The sequence below is a fragment of the Globicephala melas genome, chromosome 11, assembly GCF_963455315.2.
Source record: "Globicephala melas chromosome 11, mGloMel1.2, whole genome shotgun sequence".
Taxonomy (NCBI): domain Eukaryota; kingdom Metazoa; phylum Chordata; class Mammalia; order Artiodactyla; family Delphinidae; genus Globicephala; species Globicephala melas.
Genome location: NC_083324.2, coordinates 95,061,845 through 95,078,964, shown reverse-complemented (window position 1 = coordinate 95,078,964; position 17,120 = coordinate 95,061,845).

Genomic DNA, 17,120 nt, shown 5'->3' with positions numbered 1-17,120 from the left:
ACATATTGAGCTTCCCTGGTGTTGTAGTGGTTGAGAATCTGCCTGACAATGCAGGGGACACGGGTTTGAGCCTTGGTCTGGAAGGATCCCACATGCCGCGGAGCAACTGGGCCCGTGAGCCACAACTACTGAGCCTGCGCATCTGGAGCCTGTGCTCCGCAACAAGAGAGGCCGCGACAGTGAGAGGCCCTCACACCGCGATGAAGAGTGGCCCCTGCTCGCCGCAACTGGAGAAAGCCCTCGCACAGAAACGAAGACCCAACACAGCCAAAAAAAACATATTATAGGTTGTGTTCCCAGTTCACAACAACCCTGTAACTGAGTTCAGTTGCTTGGACCAGGGGTAGACACTTGATCCAAATAAGGCCAGTCAGAAGTTGTCTCCTGGAAACTAGATGTCGGAATTATGAGATTACAGTTCTATCTGGAGCCGTGCTATCTCTTGAATGGAGGGGGTGTAAACTCAAGAATTCCGGAGCGACTATATTTTTACCAGCTGAGGAAAGAGAGAGTCCATTCAAAAAAAGAAGAGAATGAATAGTCAGAGCTTCCACATGTGGACTCCTGACTACCGCTTAGTTCCTCGCTCCAGCGCTCTTCACAGCTGAGTGTTGGCTTTGAGCTTCCATAAGGCGTATTTACAGCCTTATCACAAAATTCCTTTATTGCTCAAGCTGGTTCAAGAGGGTTTATTACTTGCAAACGAAGACTTGTAACAAGAAACTGTAGTCACTCTGGCACTTAGGACTTGATTAAGAAATAGCAGCTGGAGTTTTTAACTCTTGAAATGGGTTAATTTTTTAGTTAATTGACCAGAATTGAAAACCAGATGTCAGGTGGGTGAAGAAAAAGGTCGGAAGAGGTACCATCTAGAGAGCAGGTCTGGGCAGAGCTTCGAACTGGGAGGCCAGGGCTGCCTGAGGGCCCTGCTGGCTCTGGAGGGGTGTGTGCGGACCTGAGTTTGAAAGGTGGACAGAGATTTACCTGCTCCACGGCTCCACCTGGCGGGAACCAGCCTTGCAGGATCGAGGTACAAAACCAAGGAAAAAAGAGGTGGTACAAGAGGGAAGAGACATGGGAACATATGTGTATGTATAGCTGATTCACTGTGTTATAAAGCAGAAGCTAACACACCGTTGTAAAGCAATTGTACTCCAATAAAGATGTAAAAAAAAAGCTGCAGCCAATACTTAAGTTACTAGTATTTAAAGGGAAAAATATTGGGGGACTAATTCTGATATTCTTTTTCAAAATAAGCAGGAGTTTTTTTTTTGTTTCTTTGGTTGGTCAACAGTCTTTAAAACAAGACAAGTCCTGCCAACTCAAAAGTAGCTTTTAACGTAGTGGTAGGGACTTCCCTGGTGGCACAGTGGTTAAGAATCTGCCTGCCAATGCAGGGGACATGGGTTCAAGTCCTGGTCCAGGAAGATCCCACATGCTGCGGAGCAACCAAACCTGTGCGCCACAACTACTGAGCCTGCGCTCTAGAGTCCACGAGACACAGCTACTGAGCCCACGTGCCACAACTACTGAGCCTGCGCTCTAGAGCCCGTGCGCCACAGTTACTGAAGCCCACGCACCTAGAGCCCGTGCTCCGCAACAAGAGAAGCCACCGCAATGAGAAGCCTGTGCACCGCAACGAAGAGCAGCCCCCGCTCGCTGCAACTAGAGAAAGCCCACGCGCAACAACGAAGACCCAACACAGCCAAAAATAATAAATAACATAGTGGTAAATTATACTACATTGTAACTATTACTCACCTTCTGAAAGCATTGATTTAATTTTTTCTACCCATTCTTACAGCAAGTTTTTCTGCATAAACTTTCTTTGGGACACTTTCTGAGCCTCTTCTTCTCCGGTCACGGATGCAAAATATTTGTGTAGGTTCATCAGCATTGCTCATGTGTCCCGTAATCTTTTTACCCACATTCTGCAACCCAACTCAACACACAAAGACGAACACAAACACCCCTTTGCCCATCCTTTACCTGTTGCTTCCCGGCCCCAAGCCCACGCTCCCTTTGCTCTGCCATGTGGAACTGGGAACTTCACAAGCTCTGGTTCTCCTTTGCCAGCTGGTTTTGGCTTCTATTCTGCCTGTCAGAGGCAATGGGGGGAGATGTGCAGGCAGGGGAGGAGGGGAGAAATGTTTCTGTTGTGTTTGGGTGTCATCCCAGCAACGGCACTTTGCCCCGGTAGTGGCCGCTGTTTCCAGCCTCGCTTCTCCTGCGGCACTCCCCCCAGAGCCAGCCTCGCTGCTCCCTCTACAACGTACCCCCCACACCCAGGCAGTGCCCCTTCTCAGAGCTGAGTCCTTGCTCTGTAGGGCCCTGTGTTAGTTTCTTGGGGGCCTGCTGTAACAAATTACCACAAATTGGGTGCCTTAAAATAACAGAAATTTATTCTCTAATATTTTGGAAGCTAGAAGTTTAAAATCAAGGTGTCGGCAGGGCCATACTCCCTCTGAAAGGTCTAGGGGAGACTCCTTCCTTGCGTCCTCCTGGCTCTGGTGTTGCCTGCAGCCCTTGCCTTGTAGCTGCATCGTGCCAACTTCTGCTTCTGTCTTCACATGGCCTTCTTTTTTTCTGTGGTACGCGGGCCTCTCACTGTTGTGGCCTCTCCCATTGCAGAGCACAGGCTCCGGACGCGCAGGCTCAGCGGCCATGGCTCACGGGCCCAGCGGCTCCGCGGCATGTGGGATCTTCCCGGACCGGGGCAAGAACCCGTGTCCCTTCCATCGGCAGGCAGACTCTCAACCACTGCGCCACCAGGGAAGCCCCACCTGGCCTTCTTATATGGACGCCAGTCATTGGATTTAGGGCCCACTCAAATTCAGTTTCAAACCTGATTACGTTTGCAAAGATCCTATTTCCAAATAAGGTGACAGTCACAGATTCCAGGTGAATGTGAATTTTGGGAGAGACACTACTTAATCTACACAGGCTCTTCCACCAAGCTTCTAGGTTCTGATGACACCAAACTCTTCTATTTGTTCCCCCAGCCCTTGTGGGGGGGAAGTTATATCAGTTTGGTTTAATTTTTTGTTTTGGGGATTTGGGGTTTGGGGTTTTTTGTCTGTTGTTGTTGTTGTTGTTTTGCTGTTTCAGCCCTTCCATACCTGTGGTACTAATTCCCTTTTTTGAATTCTCTCTGTTGAAATACACTATGTTGCTTCTTTTCCCCTGACTGTTACTTGTTACCAGGAGTAGTTCCAAGAAACAGAATATCAAAGATGAGTTTCCAGGATTAGCTTGGTAATATCCTTTCCCTTGAACACAGTGCTAAGCACCTTGGAAATTGGATCATAAGGCACACGACGTCAGGCTTTTAAAGAGACCCAGTGGTTAATCACTCCACATATGGTAGGCTCTCTGCTTACAGTATTCCCAGATGTGGGCACGCCTCTCCTTCAAGGGGATCTTCATGTCGACCTCCACTTGTTCCATAACTGTGATGCTCAGATTCACTTCTTCATCTACACTAGGGGAGCAGCTCCTCCAGCCTTCCAGTGAGCCTCTCTTCCTGGGGGAGACTTAAAAGAAGAAAGTTTAGAAGCATGAATAACACCCCCTGCTGCTGCTCAGGACCAAAACTGATACTCATCACTTCCCTCCTCCACTGTCTCTTCAAGATGCCCTCCTACCTCTGCAGGCTTACCTAGTGATGTGACCTTGATATCATCTCTGTGGAGTCTGAACTCCAGTCACCATGCCCTTCTCAAAAAGGTGGCTGCACTTGTCCGTTTATCATCGCGATTGGGCTAGAGAGTACCAGGAGTTGTTACAGCTCAACAAGAACTAACCAATTTAAATATGGACAAAGAACCTGAACAGACATTTCTCCAAAGGATTTATACAAATGGCCAATGAGCACATGCAAAAATATTAAACATCACTAATCATTATGAAAACGCAAATCAAAACCACCATGAGGTACACTTCACATATATTCAGATGACAACTATTAAATAAAAAAGGAAAATAACAAATTTTGATGAGAAAGTGCAGAAATTGGACCTGTTGTGCATTGCTGGTAGGTATGTAAAATGATGCAGCCACTATGGAAAACAGCACGGTAGCTCTGCAAAAAATTAAAAATAGAATTACCATATGATCCAGCAATTCTAATTCCACTTCTGGGTATACACCCCAAAGAACTAAAAACAAGGTATCAAAGGGATATTTGTACTTCCACGTTCCCAGCAGCATTATTCACAGTAGCCAAAAGGTGGAAGCAACCCAAGTATGCATCAACAGATTAATGGATAAACAAAATGCACTACGTATATACAATGGAATATTATTCAGCCTTAAAAAGAAAATAAATTCCGACACATGCTACAACATGGATGAATTTTGAGAAAGTTAAGTGAAATAAGCCCGAAAGACAAATACTGTAGGATTCCACTTACACGAGGCACTTAGAGTATTAAGTTCACAGAGACAAAAAGTAGAATGGTGGTTGCCTGGGGCTGGGGGAAGGAAGGAATCAAAGCTGTTTTTTAATGGGTACAGAGTTTCAGCTTTACAAGATGAAAAAGGTCTAGAGATCTGTTGTACAACATTATAAATGTACTGAATACCACTGAATGGTATACTTCCACATGGTGAACATGATCAATTTTATGTTATGTGCATTTTACCACAACTTTTTTTAAAATATGGGAGAAATGTAACTGCAAAGACAATCCATGGAATGGTTATAATTAAGGCCCTCTTGAACCAGAAAAAGATAAAAGGCTGGAAGCAATTACCAGGAAATTGAAATCTGAGTGTGAAAGCCAGAGAGCCTTACAGAGAAACTCTCATCAGCATTGGAGGCCAGAGAAAGCTAAGGACCCGCCCAGGAATTAATCATCTGAGCCCAGAGAAGGCTAAACTCCCAACCAAGCGGATCAGCTGTGCCAAGGTCAGGGCCTTGGCTGGGAAGGACCGGGACCCCGACACACGGGGTGGCATATCTGTATCGATGCCCCCATCTTGAACTTCTAGGGTCCTCTGAACCTTCCAAGGCCACAGAAGTGGACTGTTCCTGCCTATTGTGAGCTCCCACCGACCTCCCTGCTGGAAGGAAATGCAGAGGCCTCTTGCCTTGGAGACGCCTGTGTCCTCCACCGCCACCTTGTGCCCCACCTCCCCCACTGGCCACCAGCTATGTAACTAGATTTAAGTAGCATCATATCGCAGCCAAGCCCGTACTGGGACTTAGAAGCAAAGAAGAGGCTTAAAATTCCCCAAAGCTGAACAACCCAGCCGGCAATTACCAGCAGGTGCCAGGGGAGTAGGCATAGAAGTGGATTCTGAGGGTGCTTGATCAAGGGGGCCTGAAATAAATGTGGATAAGGGAGAGCTTACTGACTTGAGAACCCTGCTCTGAGATGCAGGATTTAACCCCCTGGGAAGGACCCCAGAAGATGGTATAACTTACGACTAGGATGGTGTAGTGGGTTAAATGGTGAACCCACCAAAACATATGTCCACACCTAATCCTCAGAACCTGTGAATATGACCTTATTTGAAAAAGAAGGGTTTTTGCAGAAGTAATTAAATTATACACCTCACAGATCATCCTGGATGACCCAGGTGGTCCATAAATCCAGTGACAAGTGTCCTTATAATTCATACATAGAGAATAACGGAAGGCCACATGAAGACCGAGGAAGACATTGAAGTGATGCGGCCACAAGCAGAGGGTCGCCTGGAGCCACGAGAAGCTAGAAGAGGCAAGGAACGGATTCTCCCCCAGAGCGCGTGGAGGGACGGTGGCCCCGCGGACACCTTGATTTCAGAACTCTGTCTCCAGCACTGTGAGAAAACGGTTTCTATTGTTTTAAAGCTGCCTGGTTTGTGACAGTTTGTTCCAGCAGGCTAAGAGCCTTCAACGGGGAGGGAAAACCAAGTGGAATTTTCTGAAACTGCCCCCGCATCCACCTAGCCAAGACAGTAAGTAATATATATACTACTGTATATATTTTACCCTGGGGGAGGCAGGGAATATGAAGACAGTGAGGAGAGGGGATTAAAGGATGCATAAAAGGAGATGGGGAAGGATGACTGAAGTCAGTGTTACCCTAAAGGATCCGAAAGGTGGCAGGTTCGGGCTCCCATTATATCTTCATTCAATTAACCGGTCTGGCTCCTGAAGAATCCAGGTGTGTCCTGGAGGGGAGCAGTAGACGACAGCAACTCAAGCAAGTAGCAGCCCAAATTGGGCCAGACGTACAGTACTTGCTAGAGCAGATTCACATAGCGTCAGGCACATGGGATGCAGACATTGGTTTGGCAAATGAGTCCTTTTCCAGTGACCCAGAACATCAATCGTCTTTCCTAAGGTTCACAAGAGTATCTGACTTACTGTCGTGAGATCCAGAGTAACAGTGTCCTGGATCAGGGGATCTACTCTATAAGGAATCAAGTGAGGACATAACCACAGGATCTGCTGGTCTATTTGCCATATCACCTGAAATCTGTTGACCTGATGGAAGGTTGGAACGGACTCCTGGGGTACTCTAGGACTCTAGCTTGGGGTGGCATCCTGTAGGGGCTTCAACACGTGAAATAGTCTTTGGCCTTTATACGGTTCCAAAGTGTTTCAGTTATATTAAAGCAGAAACAAGAGGCTAGGGCCTCCCTCTAATATTTCCAATTTATTACCTTTTGATGGTGATCTGAAAAGACCAGCAGAAGAATAAAAGTAGAGAACAATTTCCTTAAATTTAAAACAAATCAGTGTAATTCACAGGTTCACCTGCAGATGGTGCCATATCACTGCTTTCTTGCTTTCTCACTTTCCACTGTGCTTCTCTTCATTTTGTAACATTGCCCTGAGCACTATGGGTCAACGTCTATCTGGTCATTATAAACTCGATGAAGAAATGCCACAGTCACTGAGTTTCAGAAACTTTGGAATTGATTTTATACTAATACTGTCTGGTGTTCAACCTTCCTTTTTGTTTTTTGGTTTTTTTCCACGTACACTTTTTTTTTTTTTTTTTTTTAATTTTTGGCTACATTGGGTCTTCACGGCTGCGCACGGGCTTTCTCTAATGGCGGTGAGTGGGGTCTACTCTTCGTTGCAGTGCGTGGGCTTCTCACTGCGGTGGCTTCTCTTGTGGAGCACGGGCTCTAGGCACGCGGGCTTCAGTAGTTGCGGCACGCGGGCTCAGTAGTTGTGGCTCTTGGGCTCTAGAGCGCAGGATCAGTAGTTGTGGCCCACGGGCTTAGCTGCTCCGCGGCATGTGGGATCTTCCCAGACCAGGGCATGAACCTGTGTCCCCTGCATTGGCAGGGGGCTTCCTAACCAATGCGCCACCAGGGAAGTCCCCAACCTTCCTTAAAAAAACAAAAAAAGATGCTATCACTATTCTATCACCAATAAAATTAAAGCAGATCATAGAATGGTAGACTGTAATGGAATTCAGGGAGCCTAACTATCATTTGCAGATAAGAAAGTTATTTCCCCCCAAATAATATAAACAGTAATTGTCAGAGCCAAGACAGTGCTTCTAGCCTTCAGTCCCAAGCTAGTTAGTCCTATTACCCCATTATTGTCTTCTCATGAGATAGGATAAATATTATTTCAAGAACTTGAGAACATCCTTATTGGAAATACTTTTTAAACTCAGGCTGGCAGTAATTATTACTATTGGATGGGCAGTGGCTTGTATAAATGACACACGGAAATGTCACTGCTTGATTACAGCAAAGCTAAAAAGTCCCAAGTCTACAAATTCGGATTAAATATAGAATAATGAATTTAGGAAATTTAGAGAGTATTCAAGACTAAGAAGTAGGAAGGAGGATTCTGAGATGTGTAAGGGTAGTGGTGGTGGCATGATTAATGTATTTTTACTCCCTGCAGAATTGTATACTTTTCTGGGAAAACTACAGATACGATTAATCTCATCCATTGGCAGAGTAGACAGTGAAACATATAAAGTGGTACCAGGGGCACTGAGAAGTCTTCTGGAATCATTTAATCTTAAGTTGAATTTAAGTTTTTACACCCATCATGGTACCATTAAGGCTTACCAAGATGTAAGGTCCTGGGTACTAAGTGGGGACCAGTGAGTTGTGACTCTAAAGCAGAGATTCTCATACTTTTTGTTTATAATTTATAAGAACACTTTATGCTCTTAAAAATGACTAAGCACCAAAAAGAGCTTTTGTTTACATGGGCTATATCCACTGATATCTACCATGTGACATTAAAACTAAGAAGTCTTTGAAATACAAAAATATACTAGTATATATGACATTCGTCACTGAATCAATCACTGACTTTTGAAAAAGTCTACCACATACATGTGAGAGAATGAGAATATGAAAAATAAGAGTCTAAATGGCAAATAAAGTCATAGCATTATTATGAGAAAAGTTAGACCCCATGGATCTCCTTAAAGGATTTTGCAGACCCCCTTGGTGTCAGAAATCTATTTAATGTTGTTTCAGCTACATGGTTTGGGAACACACTATGACGGGCTAAAAGTGTTGGGTAGGGCTGAAAACTTTTCAATTTTAAGTGTTTAAAATGATCGTATTACGAATGGAAGAAAGCACATTTATAACGGATGGATCTGACAAGCACCGCCTTAACTTTGCCAAAAATGAAACAAACTGACTTTAGGTTTCTCACATTGAGATCCAATGGGAGATATGAAATATCACCTATGTAGCAGTCAGGTAAAAAATGTTTAAATTGTTTCTAACCATAAAGAAACAGTCAGACATGTCCTGCTGTTAGTATATTCTACAAGACAACTGGCCTGAACTCTTTTAAAGAGTCAATGTCACCTAAGACGAAGAAAAGGGGGCAGCGGATAAGATTGTTCTGGATTATAGGAGACTGAGAAAACTTGCAACCAAATGTACGTACGATCCTTGATTGGATCCTGGGACCCTGGATTGCAGTCTCCCCAACCTCCCCAAAGAGTCTATAAATGACATTTTGAGACAAGTGGAAAATTTTGAACATGTTCTGTATATTAGATAATATTATTTATCGACGTTCAGTTTCTTGTAGTAATAGTAGGACAATGTCTGCCCTCAGGAGATATATGCTGAAATATTTAGAGGTGATGTGTCATATCTGCAACTTACTTTCAAGTCATTTAGAGAAAAAAAAAACTGTAGATAGATATGGACATAGGGATACAGATACACATGTGTTATCTATAGCGAAGAGAGAGAGCAAACCGGTATGACAAACTGTGAACAAATGGTGAACTTTGCACCACTCTTTCAACTTTCCTCTCTAGTTTAAACTTTTTTCAAATCAAAGATTGAGGAAAAAGTATGCAAGTCAAATGTTAACCACAGATTGGGGAAAATACTCGCAATTCAGATTCCAGGGGAAACTGATGATTTTCCTAAAATATAAAGAGTTTCTAAAATTTATAAGAGAAAGATGAACTCAGTAGAAATATGGGAGAGGATGTGACCAGTTAGTTCAGATGAAAGGAATGTAAATGTCCCTTAAACATATGGAAAAGATTCTCAGTCTCTCTCATAATGAGAGAAATGCAAATTAAAGTACACTGAGATCTCATTTCTCATCTGCCAGATTGGCAAAAATCCAAGAGTCCGACAATTTCTGGAGACACTGTAATGTCTGTTGGGTGAATCTCTGGAGAAACAGGCAGTTTGAAACCTTGCTGGGGAAATATATGTTGACAGAACTCCCAAGGAGGGCCATAAGGCAGTATCTATCAAAATTACAAATATATGCACCCTCAAAATATGCCTGTACACATGTGAAATGATATGTGTGAAAGACTATTTCAGCATTATGTAAAATAGCTAAAGATTAGAAATAACCCAAATGTCCATCAATTGGACATAATTGATGTCCAATTACATCAATGGTAATTGTCCATTACCAATGTGTCCATAACACATTGGTAATACTTGTCTACTTCATCCAATGGTATATTCTTATGATGGAAAAGTGGATAAGGAGACTCTTTATACTGATATAAAATATTTCTAAGAGATACTGTTAGTGAAATGGGCAAGGTACAGACTTCTGCTGCGTGTAATATTCTACTTTTACGTAAAAGAGGGAATATAAAAACATACCCTAGGGGCTTCCCTGGTGGCGCAGTGGTTGAGAGTCCGCCTGCCGATGCAGGGGACGCGGGTTCGTGTCCCGGTCCGCGAAGATCCCACATGCCGCGGAGCGGCGGGGCCCGTGAGCCATGGCCGCTGAGCCTGCGCGTCCGGAGCCTGTGCTCCGCAACGGGAGAGGCCACAAAAGTGAGAGGCCCGCGTACCGGAAAAAAAAAAACAACAAAAAAACCCCCTAATATTTACTTATATCTAATTTAGGAAGGATAGCTGTGTTTATGGCGGGGGAAGTTGAATGATGAGAAGTAGTGCTGAAAGGAATTATTTTTCATTGTTTAACGTTTTTGTTTAGTTTTTTTTTTGAACATGTGACTATATTACCTACAAAAAGAATTAAAGTAGTTTTTAAAGTAATACATTCTTATCAAAAATCATTTAAAATATCAAAATATATAAAGTTATAAAGTAGAAACTACTATGAATAGTCTGGGCGGGAAGAATTCCAGATGAGCGATGTAGACACGGCATCTCCTCTTCCCCCCACCCCAGCCACAAACACATCCACACTCACCACAGCTGGAAAAAGAGAGTAAAAAGGTTTTCACACACACACAAACATACACGCGAAACACATGAAAACAGACATAGATATGTACATACAGATAATTTCTGGAAGTTGCTTTTCGTACTGGAAACGTACCTTGGAACCCCTTCTTTGTCAGTACGTAGAAATCTACCTCATTCTTTTTAGTTTGGCTGCTTGACATTCCACAGAATGGATATAACTTATCTAATCTTTGACCTATTAATGAACGTTTACTTTGGGGGAGTTTGATTTTTTACTTTTACAGATGATTGTCTGTGGCCGTGTTATAGTTAACCCTATGGTGTCTGGAGCCAGACTGCCTGGGTTTAAATCCCGACACCGTCATCCACTAGCTGTGTGACCTTGGCCAAATCACTCTCTGAGCCTCAGTCTCTTCATCTGTGTAGTGGGTAAAATAAAAAGGACCTTTGCTCATTGAGTTGTTGTGAAGATGTTGTGGGCAGTCAGCCCACCTCTATTCAAAATACTTTTGTATCTTCACCGATGTGCTGGTAAATGTTGTCCAATTATCTCTCCACAGGGGAAAATCCCTGATTTGTAGTGTACTCTGATTTCTGTGGCATAAATACTCCAACCAGGACTGATTTCAAGCTACCAATTGGAAGTCCCTGAATGCAGGATGGGAGAAGATGAACACAGTCAGTTAAGAGCTCCTGCGAGCATTTCAGGGTGTACTTGTAAAACTAGGAACTCTGAACTATTACCGTGACCCTCTCTCTTTTCAAATGTCTATCCAGGGACTTCCCTGGTAGCACAGTGGTTAAGAATCCGCCTGCCAAGGCAGGGGACACGGGTTCGATCCCTGGTCTGGGAAGATCCCACATGTTGCGGAGCAACTAAGCCCATGCGCCACAACTACTGAGCCTGGGTGCCACAACTACTGAAGCCTGCGTGCCTAGAGCCCGTGCTCCACAACAAGAGAAGACACTGCAATGAGAAGCCCGCACACGGCACAGAGTAGCCCCCGCTCGCTGCAACTAGAGAAAGCCCACTTGCAGCAACAAAGACCCAGCGCAGCCAAAAATAAATTAAAAACAAAATCTATCCAAATCTCCTTTCAGATCTGTATCTGACCATGTTTATCATTACTGCTCCCTCCCTTTACAAAATGTATTCTGTACATTTGTTTACTTATGAGTACAAGACCTCCTCTCTCTGTGGGTTCCAAAACAATTTCTGGAAGAGGGGGTGAGGGCCTAATCTTGGATTAATTCACATAAAAATAAGAGAATATAAAAAAAATGATGTGTTCAGAACTGAGATGTAGTGCTATGTACTTGCCTAATTTCTTCCTGTGGACAGACTTTTTAGTAAACAGCAAAAGCCAAATTTTTAAAAATTTCAAAGTCTGTGGTCTTATTTCCACAACAGGATTCAGAAAGTTAATAAATGTGCTACTCTTGGGAAAATGTTTTGATCAGAGTTAGGGCTTAATAAAATAAAGGTAGAATAAAAATTGTATCTTTGTGCTTTTGAAAATATTCTTATAGGAAAAATTCTTAGAAGTGGATTTACAGGACAAAAAATATAAGCATGTGATATTTTGATAGATATTGCCATACTGCTCCAAAAAGGTCATAATAATTTATATGCCCATCAACAGTATAGAAGTACACTTCCCTCCAATCTCAGCCAACCCAGGTATCACCAGACTTTCTAATCTTAATCTTATTTGCAAAATATTGACCTTACTATTATTTCATTTTGCATTTTCCGAGCTCTAGTGAACTTGAAGTTCTTTCCACATTTATACATGTATTAACATTTACATTTCTTCAATGAATCTTCTACTTATATGTATTTTTCTACTGAGTTGTCTTTTTCTTATAATTTTGTATGTGTTTTAACATTATGGAGATTAATCTTTTGTCTGCTTTACATGTGACAAATATTTTACCTTATCTGCCACTAGTCCCTTTAAAATGTTTATTGTGCATTTCATTGTACAGAATTTTATTTTATACGAATCAAGTCAATCTTAATCTCTTATGACTGTTGTGGGTCTTATGTTCCACTTAGGAAAATCTTATTCAAGCCTAGATTATAAAAGGATTCTTATACACATTTTCCACTATTTCAACAGTTTTTTTTATATATATAAATTTATTTTATTTATTTATTTTTGGCTGTGTTGGGTCTTTGTTGCTGTGCACGGGCTTCTTACTGTGGTGGCTTCTCTTGTTGCAGAGCACGGGCTCTAGGCACACGGATTTCAGTAGTTGCAGCACGTGGGCTCAGTAGTTGTGGCTCACGAGCTCTAGAGCGCAGGCTCAGTAGTTGTGGCACACGGGCTTAGTTGCTCCAAGGCGTGTGGGATCTTCCCAGACCAGGGCTCGAACCCATGTCCCCTGCGTGGGCAGGCGGATTCTCAACCACTGTGCCACCAGGGAAGCCCCACAGGTTTTTTAAAAAAGGTGTTTAGCTACCATAGGGGAGGAAAAGTTTTCCTCCACCCTCTTAAGGTCCTTAGCCAAGTCTGAAAATTAAACTGACAGAGACAGATTAACAGGAGAAAAGCAGACGAATGCATATAAGTTTATGTGACATGAGAGCCTTCATAAGGAAATGAAGATGCAAAAAAATGGTGAAACTTACTTGCTTTTATATTAAGTTGAACAAAGAGAAGCAATTGTGGCAAAGTGACTAAACTATGTGGGAAGGCAAAAGGAAACTAAGAATTATTTTAACAAGTTCTGTTAACAAGAACTCTCTTGGCCTCAACTTCTGGTCCTTGATTATAAGAATGTGACCTTCCTTCTAGCACAAGGAGGGCATATTTCATATAGGAATTTCATCTCCTTCTTTTAGAAAAAAAAGAAAAGTCAGAGTGTTTTTCTTGCATTTGCTGTTTTTCAAGTGCCTTTAACTCAAAATAGTCAATATGCATGCCAAAGCTGTGTATTTGGGGGTGAACTACCTGCTCACCCCCAAATGCTCTGAACTACCCAGAACTTTTTGTGGAAATTGAAGTATAGTTGATTTACAATGTTGTGTTAGTTTCTGGTGTACAGCAAAGTGATTCTGTTTTATATATATATATATATATATATATATATATATATATATATATATATTCTTTTTCAGATTCTTTTCCATTATAGTTTATTACAAGATATTGAATATAATTTCCTGTCCTATACAGTAGGACCTTGTTGTTTATCCATTCTATATATAATAGTTTGCATCTGCTAATGCCAAACTCCCAATCCATCCCTCCCCTATCTTCCTCACCCTTGGCAACCACAAGTCTGTTCTCTATGTCTGTGAGTCTGTTTCTGTTTTGTAGATATGTTCATTTGTGTCATATTTTTGATTCCACATATAAGTGATACCATATGATATTTGTCTTTCTCTTTCTGACTTAGTACTGACTTAGTACAATAATCTCTAGGTCCATCCACATTGCTGTAAATGGCATTATTTCATTCTTTTTTATGACTGAGTAGTACTCCACAAAACCACATCTTTTGAGTTGCTGTAGATTTATAGCATGTTTTGGCTTCTAGTAGGGAAAGTCTTTCCTCCTTATTCTTTTTTTAAAAAATATTATTTATTTATATTTGGTTGTGGCATGTGGGCTCCTTAGTTGTGGCATGTGAACTCTTAGTTGCAGCATGCATGTGGGATCTAGTTCCCTGACCAGGGATCAAACCCAGGTCCCCTGAATTGGAAATGTGGAGTCTTAACCACTGCACCACCTGGGAAATCCCCTTCCTTATTCTTTTTGCATTATTTCTTGTCCTTTTTATGTGTACTTACTTTGCAAGATATACTTCATAGTTAACTTACCATGTTCCTTAAAAATCTGGAGAGGGATTTTTTAAATTTGGGATTACATTGGACGCATAGTTTAATTCAGAAAGAGTGCTGAATCTTCTCACTACGGACCATGGTACGTGCCTTCGTGGAGTCAGACCTTTAAAAAAAAACACAGGCTTGAATAAATAGATTCTTGTTAAAGTGTGCACTGACTGAGGAGACAATATCTTAGGTTATTATCACTTATATGTGCCTAAATGTAGGTTTGTCAGATTTGGGCTGGGGTGGGGGGCTGTTGAGTAGACTGTCCGTAAAAGAATGACTAAAACCTGGGGTGATATAAAGAAATGAAAATTGGAGGGTAATGAGGAAAACTCATTCTGTACATTCCATACATTTCATAATTTCTCTAGTTCATAAGTGTGCAAAAAAATTGCCCTTCTTTAACTAATTTAACACTGGGTTGCTTGAATACAGTGGGATCCTCGCAGGAAGAATTTTTTGGATTTCTCTTGTCCTTCATATCCTTTCTCAAGGGCTTACTTAGTTAACTTTTCCAATTTGCATTTTGAAGTGTGACAGCAATACATTTCTTAACTTTTTGACAGGGGGTAGTTTTGCAACTTGGCATGAGGGACCTGCTGAAATAGGCTCCTACTTGGTCCTCCGCAGAAACAATAAAAAAAAAAGAAGAAGGGGGAGGAGGGGGAGGGGGGAGGAGGAGAAGAAGAAGGAGAAGAGGAAGAAGAAGAAGGAGGAGAAAGTGGGTCACGAGACCTATACCCCAGCACTTGTCTCAGCTTGGCTATGCCTCGCAGCTGAGTCAGCCACCACGTGACTACTGTCTTGGCGATCAGAGACCCCAGGCTCAAACTTTTCAATTAAGCCTCTGCTATTAATCTGAATTGAGGAAGAAGAACTGGGAAAAACGCATATAGGGCTGTGGTTCAACTCCCTAATCCTCTTAGTATCTTGACATTGAGAATATTCTCTTACTGAGCTCTGTGCAGAACTAGTGTATTAACCTGAGCCAGCTCTCAGGGTAACTGTCTTTCTCGTATCAGCAATCTATTTCTCCAAGAGCTTCCTTCTCTGTTTTGGCGGTCAGGAGCTTCTATGACACAGGCAGCTGTGTGTGTGTTGACGTGGAAGAGTGTTTTGGAGGAGGGTGTATCTTTTTGTGACCTAAGTACTGATAGAGGGTATCTGATGACACAGGGAAATTTTGGATGGGGATATCCTGTGACAGAGGCAGGCTGCAGACATGTCTGGCGGGGAGGGGAGGTTGTAAGGGAGCTGACAGTTGGATATTTTTCTAGAGTTCCAAATGAGATCGGGGCATGCCTGACTTTGACCCTAAGTATTACCCTTACTTACTGTATTAGTCATCTAATAGAGAGTTTAACCCTCCAGGCTCAAGGTCAGAGATGGGAAATCTGGGATACCTCCCTATGTGAGGCGAGCACCTCTTTTCTCTCTCTTCTATTTCCCATCATTTTGGAGCCAGAAGAGCAGGCTCCTGCCTGTGCAACAGCTTCCTTTTCTCTGACTTCAATGTCATAGCTACTTTCCCTACACGTTGAGAATTTGTTCTAGTAAGTGGGAACTAATAGGATTTGGAAAAATCACTCTCATATAAAACCTGGCTTTCAAATCTATTGCTTTGCTCCAAAATGCCAGGACGCGTGTCAGAAGCTGAAGAACACCTCATCATTTCTTTTTCCAATCCCTCAGTAACAAATGCTGGTCTGCTTCCAGGAAATGGGTACCTTGGATGGACAAGAGGAAAATCACCTACAAAGAAAGACACACACAAAAAAAAGCACATTTATATTTTTCTAAACATTATCCTTGTTACAAGGATACAATTGTTATTAAATCAACTGGGTTTTCAGTGAGTTGTTTTTAGAAGAATTAGCATGAAGCAAGTTGACCTAAGGCCCTTCTAATTTTCCTCCCCGCCTTTGATCTGGCATCTCTTTGCTCTGTGTGTTGTAACTTTTAGTGTCTCGCTTTTAAAATGATGAGTGGAGGAACTTCTCTGGTGGTCCAGCAGTTAGAACTCCGCATTCCCAATGCAGGAGGCCCAGGTTCTATCCCTGTTCGGGGAACTATATCCCACGTGTCGCAACTAAGAGCCTGCATGCCACAATGAAGATCCCGCATGCTGCAACTAAGACCTGGTACAGCCAAATAAATAAATATTTTAAAAACAAAAAGAGATGAGTGGTTAATCAAAAATCACCAGACATTTGAGAAACACCTCTAACATAAAGATTGGTATATAAAACAAACAAGCCAACATGGAAGAGGGAGAGGAAACAAAAAATATAGGGACCATAGTAATTAATATTCTCAGAGAATTGTGAAAAAATAAAGGACCTTTGAGACAAGAGTGAAAGGCTCTAAAATCAGAGCCTTCCGAGAACAGGAAAGAGCTCTTGGAAATTAAAACTAAGGAAGCAAAATGAAAAATTCAATAGACAGTGAGGAGGGTAAATTGAGAAAATAGCTCAGAAATTAGAAGAGCAAAAGAAGAATAACAATCAAAAAACCCACTAAAATGGAAAATAGGGAGAAAAGGAAAAAAATCTGAAGGTAAGTAAGAAATAATAAGTATTCCATAAAAGAAAATAATGAAAAGCAGAGGGAGAAAATTGTCGATGAAATGACAGAGAACATTTTCAGA